This window comes from Megalops cyprinoides, chromosome 8, assembly GCF_013368585.1.
Source record: "Megalops cyprinoides isolate fMegCyp1 chromosome 8, fMegCyp1.pri, whole genome shotgun sequence".
Classification (NCBI taxonomy): Eukaryota; Metazoa; Chordata; class Actinopteri; order Elopiformes; family Megalopidae; genus Megalops; species Megalops cyprinoides.
Genome location: NC_050590.1, coordinates 4196129 through 4205886, shown reverse-complemented (window position 1 = coordinate 4205886; position 9758 = coordinate 4196129).

Below are 9758 nucleotides of genomic sequence, written 5' to 3'. Positions count from 1 at the left end.
GGTATGTTATGATGCCCTTGATGAACCAGATGAACCAACTGAATGACTAAATCATAACTTCTGAATGACAAGAACACTACTGTTTAAGTAGTGAGTGTTACTCTTTAACTACATTTCAAAATGAAACTGACACACTGACACACTGAAGTGATAAACATTAAAGAGATGCTGAACCTGTGTTAAAAGCTACACAGATTGAAAGTGACTCAATATTATACTTATGTTGCACTATTTTGGTGACTAGGTGATTTATGTTGACTTTTTATTTGGCTGAGCTATTGAAAAATGTTTTTTTTAAATTAACATCTAAATAGAATTGAATAATTCTCGGACAACCGGAGACTTCGGTCGGGATGAAGCTTTATTGGATGATGTCGTGGAGAGAAGTACAGAGCACTGCGGTTCTCTAACTCAAGCATAGATAAGGTCCAATATGTATATATAAAATCCTATCATTAAAAACACTGGGTGTAAAATAATCGTGACAGGATGTGTTAGGTACATCCTGGTAAAAGCATAAAAACAAGATAGATAACATCACAAAATAAGCTAAACAATACCCTCTCAATAAACTAGAAATATAGCACAACCACAACACCTGCAGTGTCACCTTAAAAACACATTTGATTATTATGTATATTGTTAAGGAGAATAAGCATAAGCCATGTTAGTCACGCATGCCTAAAACAACAGGAAGCCTGCCTATATGAAATTAAAAATCATGAGAATGCAGGAATTTCTTCCACAAAAACAATTAAGTTGACACAAAATCAACATAGATTCAATGTCGGTTTATTGTACGAAGAAATTTAAATGATCTTTAGGGCCCACTGAGCCATGCCTATTTTAATTCATGATTTCATACAAAGACATAAAGTAATATGAATTAAAATGAAGTATTTTAACCAAATCCAACTGCTGGAAAATATCCACCTGATACCATGGATCTAGAAGAAAAGGAAAAAAGGATCTAGAAAAAGGTTAGAGAGGATGTGAATTTCCTTTGACAATAACAAATATGTTTTGTTTTTAATATTTTTATTATGCCTTTTTAGATTTTATGCCTTTTTAGATTTATGAGAACACAGAAGAAATTTTTTTTCTATCGGGTGAGAGAAAAATAATCAGACAGAAGGTTTAATCTGTAAGTGAATCAGACAAAGCCTAGAAAACTTGTAGTAAAACACAGAAAACCTTGAAGGAGCTGGATCAGTGACTGCACTTGTGCATCTGGACCAGATTAATATTCTGTTTCCTCTTGTGTTGCCAGAGTGTGATTGGATAGCCATCCCCAGAGATGCCTAGCTGCAGCTACAGCTTTCTGTTTTCCTACATAGATAAGCATGGCCAACATCAACATTCTGGACCAGCACCAATTCCTTCCTGTCCCATTCAAGATATTATAGAGACATTTTGTTCTTTTTTTTTTTTTGCAAGATCATTAATTTTGATGATGAAAAAGAGAAGGAAACTTCAAAGGTGTCAGACATTAGAGTTCAGAAACCTGCTGTTGATGTTGTTTGATGAGTCCCAGCTATTAGGATGCAGAGGGTGGGTGTTGAGGGTGACGGGGATAGAAACCAGACAAAAGCTGCATGACCTCCAACAATAAATATTTCAGCAAGATCCAGGGAGGATCTTCCTCCTAGTGCTGGTATTAATTAGGCCTTCCCAGCTTAGATAAATATAACGACTGTTACCAATCGAGTGCTGGATTTCCTCTGGGGCTTACCTCCATGACAGTGTGCTGCCTGTATACTCATTTAAAGAGTATTGGTATGGCTGGGCAGGAGCAAAGCAGTGTTTACACGGCCATGGCCTTTAAATGACTAGTGTATAAGACTGTTTACACTCACACAGAATTACACTCCCTTATCTCAGACCATCTAACACGTTGCTTGTGAAGTACCCTGCGAGGGATCCACTCCAGCTACGAGACTGAGAGTAACGTCTCTCTGGGGAGCTTGTGTAACCTTGGCACAGGGTGGGAAAATAAAATATGTTTCGAAGACAGGATCACTTTTTAAATGTTTGGCAGGGTGGTCGCACAGTACTAACATGTTGCATCCCGTGGGATAAAGCTCAGTGTGACCTCTGTGCAGAATTACTGCATCATGCTTGCTGTCTTACAGGCTGTGAGGCCATTTACTGTCCTCCTGCTTTCTGTCTCCATCTAATTTTTCAGAGAGTACAAAAGAGAAGGAGCGTTTCCATGACCAGAGTCTTAACATGTCTCCGTGTCCAGATTAACTCAGTTTCTGCCTGTCCTTATGGCCTTACTGATGAAGCACAGTGGATCTGGACAGGGGTACATACTGAGACTGTCAGGGATTTGATTTTGTGGCATTTTCTATGTCTACATGTCTTCCTATGTCTATATCTTTGTCTACAATGGAGAGCTCTGCCAAGAAAAAGGAGCTGTGATGACAGCTCTGAATTAGATCAGTCTGATTTGTTTTTGACATTTTGGAAAAAAAACAGTTGAAGACTTAAAATAGCCAACCAGAACATTATCATTCCCAGTAATTACTTGAACTACAGTAATTTCTTGTAGGTACCCTTATTGTCAGAATAATTGCCCTCATTTTTGCTTCTAAAAGCCAGTTCCTGTTGCCCCACCAAGGATGATGCACCAGTCAGACATTTCAGCTTTGCCTTATTTTTCCTCATCATTTCGTGATGCCTTGTTAACAAAAGTTCCTTACTCTACCACTTGCTCAACCTGTATTCTGTCCAGGCAGTTTAATTCCACTGACTTTTCACATTTTACTTGCACTGGCTTTCTCTTGGCCAGTAGTATATTAGCACAGCAACAATGCTACCAGATTGGTGCTGATCTGCTCTTATTATAGCGTTTACTGAGAGGTAATTGCGCTCATTGTGCCGTTTGAAGTTGTTGAAGTTTGCTGTTTGAAGGTGTATCGTATTAGTTGCCCTATAGGCTGTAGCTGTACAAATCTAATAGTACTGTGTCCTCAAACAGACCTTGCTCTCAGCTGAGAACTGTCTCACTGTGGAACTGTACACATCCTGTCCCCGTACTGTCGCTATACTTACTGTATGCACTTTTGTAAGTCGCTTTGGATAAAAGCGTCTGCTAAATAAATAAATGTAAATGTAAGTTACTTCTCAACAGGGAATCCTACTTGGCTAAAAAAAAAAAAGGGGTTATATCAGTTCTACATGGTTACCATTGTTTTTACTCTTCATGGACAAAGGAAAAACCCTTTTGTAACTTTTTTTAAAGAGTATAGTTACATTACATGGTAGTTTGTAATGAAGTGGCACAAACTGGGGCACTCGTTGGCAAAAGGGGAAAAGGAGGGAAGGTGAAGGCAAGTTTTTCTGCCCATAGCCCTATCCCTGTCAACAGCGTAAGCAAGGCTGCAATCCCTTGACTCAGTCAGGAGAATTTACGAAGGCCTGGAACAATATAAGTCCTCTTATGCTTCCATTAGTAGAAAGAAAAAAAAAAAATCCATTTTAGGTGGAAGCAGATTTTTTGTACTGCTCTTCTTGCAATGCGCAGAAAAACTAAATATAAACAGCCCACATAGTCTAATTGTCAGGACTCAGGCACGGACTCAGACGCGGACCACGAATGCTCCAATTCCAGGCGTTTATTAACAGAATCGTTGAACAAGCAGGCAGTCCAAAACAGGCAGGGTCAAAATACCAGGTAGGCAGTCCAAGGGCAAAACAAGGATCAAAACAGCAACAGGCAGGGTCAAACCTTGAAGGCAGGCAGATCAGGCAATCAGGACAGAAGGGCAGGCAAAAACAATGTCAAGGAACAGGCAAGGCAAAAACCAGCAAAATCCAAACAGGGAAACAGGCGGGAAACAAGACAGACTGAACACTGAAACGATCTGGCAAACAACACAGAGACAAGCAGGGTAGATATAGGGCTGGGCTGATTAGGTGATGGGAAGCAGGTGTGCAGGCAGGCAGGTGGAGATGATCACGTGGGCGGAGACAGGGCGGAGAGCGGGGCAGGGCTAGAACACAAGGAAAACAAAAGCACATGGACAGGGAAAAACAAAAATACAACAGCTAGGGGGCGGGAGCCCTGACACTAATCTTTGTCTACTCTAATTCTAGTCTAAATCTAGTCTAATTCTTCTAAACATCTGTGTAATCTTTGCATGACTATGTCTTTGATTTGTCCCTCTGAGAAAGTATTGTGTCCATTACCATACCTCATCAGCTCCACTTCAGGGAAAGAAGTTTCAACTTTCACTTCCGCTGAGTTCTGTCCATCAGCCTCTTCAAATTTGCCATAACTGCATTGCAAAAAAAACTTTGCCTAGATGTGTCTCTGCATATTTGCCTATGCTAGAAAAAGGGTAAACATAAAATATATTACTCCATATCCTTTAAGAGACTTTGTATTAACTTAAATTACTCTATATTAATGAAGAAAAGTTTCCTGATCACCTGTTTGGAAGTCTCACACTTTGAATTCATTTCTTTTGATAACAAGTGTCTAATAATTATATAACATGTAAATGTGAATAAACTACTAGTAGAGACTAAGCATATCACTGGACAGGTTTTCAAAAGAAAGGGAAAACATATTGAAAACTGTCTGCTATAGCCCAACATCCCAATTAGAGCAGTTTTTCCAATGGTCACATTGGGAAAACTGCTCAGTCATGCTTTCATTTAACCCCGCTCTAAAATAAATTGACTGTGAGCTATGATCTATTAATCTTTTTATGAACGATTACATTTGTTTACATTTGATTACATTGTTGTACATTCTACATTGATCTGTCACCTCAGACATCCTAAATGCAAACAAATTAAGTAAATGATTAAGTAAAGATGAAAATAGTTATTTGAAAGAAGACAGCTGCTTCTTTCAAGAAATTAAACATCTTTTTCTGGCTAAAAACCAAAAACAAGTAACTACCTTGATAAAATATAAATCATGGCCTTTACCCTTCCAAACTGAGCAAAGCATTCACTCAGCATTTTGGTGAACTCTTGTCTCAATGGTACAAGCACATTTAAGTCTTCAAAAGACTTAAACATGTCAAACCAGTACATGGTCTGACATTTTAATATTGTAGGCCAGTATCCAGAACTGATGAAGGCTTTAATGTCAGATGTCCAGGACTTCTAGCCTGTACTGCAGAAGATTACCAGCAAATAGAGATCAAAGCATCCTAAAAAGACAAAATTTAGGAGCATTATCTATTATCAGGGCCATCATACTGTCTCCAGCATGAATGCCATGTCAGAGGGCCATGCAACAATGATGCTTTAACAGCTGCAACATCAGCTTCATGTGAAACACAAGAAGGGCTTCCTACACACAGGTGCTTCCTTCCACATAATGAGGGGGAGCTGAAGGGGAGCTGGGAAATTCAGTGCACTTGCCTCAGAGTATTTATGCATGCTTTACAGTATGTATGCATGCACTATTTTTATCAATGCTAAGAAACCCCTTTTGCATTAAGGATTTACAGTGCATCTAGAATGCAACTTTACACTGAGCTCCCCCAGGCAAAACAGTCGTGTGAATATGTTATTAATACACTCAGTTGCGTGTGTATGCTCATTCATGCTTGGGCTTTGCATCCAGTGACAGACTCTATGCTTCACAGAAAATGAGGGTGAATTTATGAACTGTGGGATGCATGTGCACAAACAGACACCATGACAGCATCTCAGATGGAGCTCAGAGACTGCAGATGGGTTATTTGTTTCAGCTGCTGCTAAACCTTTCTTTTGCTTCTGATGTCAGTTAATGTAACATTAAGTGTTTTTCAGGATTATGTATTGTGTGTAATGGTAAGGAGAAGGGCTTTTACCTCAAAGGTTGCTAGTTCAATACCCTAATGAGCTGCTGCTATTGTACCCTTGGGCAAGGCACTTAACCTGAATTGCCTCAGTGAATATCTACCTGTGTAAATTGACAACATGTAAAAACTGTAAGCCAGGTAAGTCACCCTGGACTGGAGCCTCTGCCCAGCATGATCAACATAACTCAAGAACAAAAGCAGATGTAATGACATTTATCAGACACTAGATGGCAGTGTGACTAGTTGGTTGCTCCATTCTTCCAGTTTGGTCCATGCCATTGCTTGTTTTTTCGCAAATACACAGGACAGTGTATTACGCATTACAGTATCTCATGAGTGCCATCGAGGTTGTTTTGAAGCTTACCAAAGTGGACACATGCTGAGCTAATTGGCAGACTGTCCTTTCATGATATTTTTTAACAGACTTATATTATATCTTACTCTTCATAATGATAAAAGGGATATTCAGTGGAAATATTCTGCCACCACACAGAGCCCAAAGTGGATCAGCAACGCTTTCAGGCATTGTACGGCAGTGGAAGAGTGGGACCAACAACGAGTGCCAAGCTGCACCGGGGAAGCAGTGTAGTATAGGAGTCTAAGTGTCTGCTAAACAACGATAATGTTATGTAATGCAATAAGGCGTTCAATCCTGTGAATGTACAGCAGAGGCTACATTCACCTGAGAGTTGATCTTTGCTTTACTTTTCCAGGATACAAGGTTGAACAGATCATACTAATGCTTTACTTGATACGACAAAACCCCTGCTTTATTTCCATGAACAGCTTGCACGTGAAGCCTAATATAGACCTAGAACAACACAAGAAGCAGTATGTGGAAACACCTGAGCGAGGATTTACGTCTTTTTTTTCCCCGGGCCAGCAGCACGGGATAGTCTGAGCTCACATACACGCAAGGAGACTGTTACACGTGATTAGCACACATAGTCTTTTAAATAACCAGCACTTCTGATTGACTTTTGAATTGTTTTGCATAGTTGTATTTGCAGGAATCAGTTTAACACTTGCAAATGCTGCAGGAGCGATATACCTCAATTCAGTCTACCTCAATAGACAGACCTACGGTGAGACCATGTTACGACTCAGTGCAGGGGCAGCAATACTCTATTATATAGTCAACCATAGTTGTGTCTGAAATGATAAATATGGATATCCAGAAAGGGTGTCAGTCTGTGTACTGGGAATGAAAATACCCAAATTGTTCTCAGACCCTCCCTGTGTTCCCATCGCTGTGAAGAAGAATACTGTACCTCTTTGCATATGCAGTTTTAAAAGCGCCCCTTGTGAAACCAGTTTAAGTGAAAATAACACTGTTAACTTAGTTCTGTTTTGAATGCACAGCATTGTATTAAATCATGCAGAATTTGTGTAGCAATAAAATGCCACCTCTGGCCTTCCTTCTGGCAGTAGTTCCAGCACGTCTGGATGCACTCAGACCGGCATCATTAGTGTCATGCAGCATTTAAAGCCAGCACAAAAAATTTATTATTTTTAAAAACCGCCACACAGGAAGTCTCTTGTGTTCCTCGAAGAATTTTCTGGAGGGGGTTTGATGAATGTTGCTGAAGACGTATCACAAATTTTGAATTTATTGTTGTGGCTCTCAAGCAGCAAAATGCTAAACACACACACACACACACAAAAAATACAGCTGTGTTCTTACATGACTAATGTTGTTTTTAGTTATATGAATCACCTTGTCTCCAACAAACAGCTTGCAACTGGTGCCTCTATTAACAGGCACCACTGTGATCTTGACTCTCTCATTAGCTGGCTATCTTTAAATACAAGATGCCTCATTCACATGATTAGCAAATATATAGGACCTTCTTGGGTAAAATCCCTTTATATTCCTATGCTTTCTTTGGTGCTTACAATTTGTGTCCAAGTGAGCTCACTAAATCCTTGGTTCCATAAATCCACACAGCCTTTAGTAATAATTGTTGACATTTCATAGCAACAGACGACTGCAGTAAGCTCCAATGGAGATGTTCTATTTTCTGTCACCATGCTGTCAGGCAAATCATTATTGAAAATCTGTTTTTTCATCTCAACTTAACTGATGAATTCGCTGGTCTCTTAATTAAACTCATCTGGCTAAGCAGAGCCTAAATCTATGAATAAAAGCTTGCGTATGCAGTGATGAAAAGATGGAGTGCTCCTTGCACTTATTTTTTCAAAATGCATCAGGCGACAAGGAGTAAATCACAGCTGAATGATTAGAAAAAAAGCAGCATGACATCACAGATTGAAAGGAATAGATTTTTTTTTTTTTGTGAAAATAAATTTCAATGAATGAAAACTAAGAAAAGCTCAGCAGCAGACATCACACATTTAAAGGAAGAGCTTTGTAATTGTCTTTTGTGAGAACAAATCTGAAAGAATGAAAACTGTATTATAAATAAAATTCTAGTCTCTAGACTCTCCGTCTCTTATCGTTCTACAATAAGTCAAACCGTGCTGTAAAAAAGACGATGATCCTCTTTTTCAGCACCCATAATATCCCTTACTTTTATGCTCAGAGAGCCTCTACGATAAATGATCTCTCCAACAAATGCCTGAGTCTGGGAAAGATGCTAGAACTATGAAGCAACAGCAATTTTATTGTTCCTATTGCTAAATTCGACACCCTAAATTGCAAATGCATATTATCTTGCCCTCAGTTTTCTGACTCCAGTTCTCTGAGCGGGTTGTCTCTGTTAATAACGCTCAAGGGGGTGGAATGCTCCGTACAGTATGTCATTGTTAAGAAAAGAAATTGCTCCTTGTTTCTACGCTCCCATGAGTGTGATAGAGGACACCATCATAAATATATATATTTATTTGATTGCTCAATGGGTTACCAGATTTTGCTTGACATCAGTGTGGTCGCCCCTTGCATTTCTACAACATGAATTGCGATCTTGGCCTTGTCAATCACCCAAACATTTTCCATCAGTGCCCAGAATCAAGTCAGGGATGGTGAGAACCAAAAAGCGCATTGAATAGCTGAATTTACACCCCTCTCTCTCGCAGGAGTGGTGCTGTGGACACCCCGTGCGGAGCGTTGTTAAATAACTCGGCTGTTAAGCGGTCTCCACGCAGTCTGCCCGGAGTAGCGGCTGCCTGCCGGGCAGAGCCTCCACGCAGCTGCATCCCTGCCTGGACCTGGCCCTGAGTGACCTCATCAGCATTGGGCTCGCAAACCAATCACAAACCAATCCTGGGTGTCGCGCTGGCACAGCGGTTCGGCTCTCCGTGTTTAGGGGGGCACTCAGACTGCCAGCCTGTAACCTATGTGAGTTACTCTGGATAAGAGTGTATGTAATGCATATACAGTATGCTCTGCTACACTGTAGCTGCGCTTTCTGGTAGCAAGCAGTGTACTGATAAGCATTCTTACTGCAAAGGTGCAGTCAAAGTAAGCGGAACACAGAAGAATGCCAAAGATTCATTCAATGTACAGTGAGTGGTCTGTTTTTCCAAATAATACGATCTTCACCGTAAAACCGTTTTTAAGTAAGTCATCATGTGTATTCACTTCACATGTCCACACTTGCTGTTAGTTGTGCTACAACAGCCCAGACTTTTTAATTCATTTGACTTTGTTTGGAGGAGAACATGTAATTTCTATTCGGTTCAAATATAAGGAGCGCCTTATATCACGGATCTTGCGCTGTGGACTTCGAAACGAAATCTCACTAGCGCTGTGAAACTCAACTGGAGCAAAATACCCGCAGTGCCAAGCAGGCCAGGGTGTTTTTGTTCAGCTTCACAGCAACGCTCCATCACATTCAGCACTGCTGTTTAAGGAGTGTTGTGAAATCCTGGTCATTGGTATCTGATCAGCTGTTCCTTCATGGGAGTTGAAATGTCCCATAAACCGTGTTTCAAATGACCTTCTCAGGGCATTAAAAAATACTCAGATTTAAAAGACCAATCAAATCT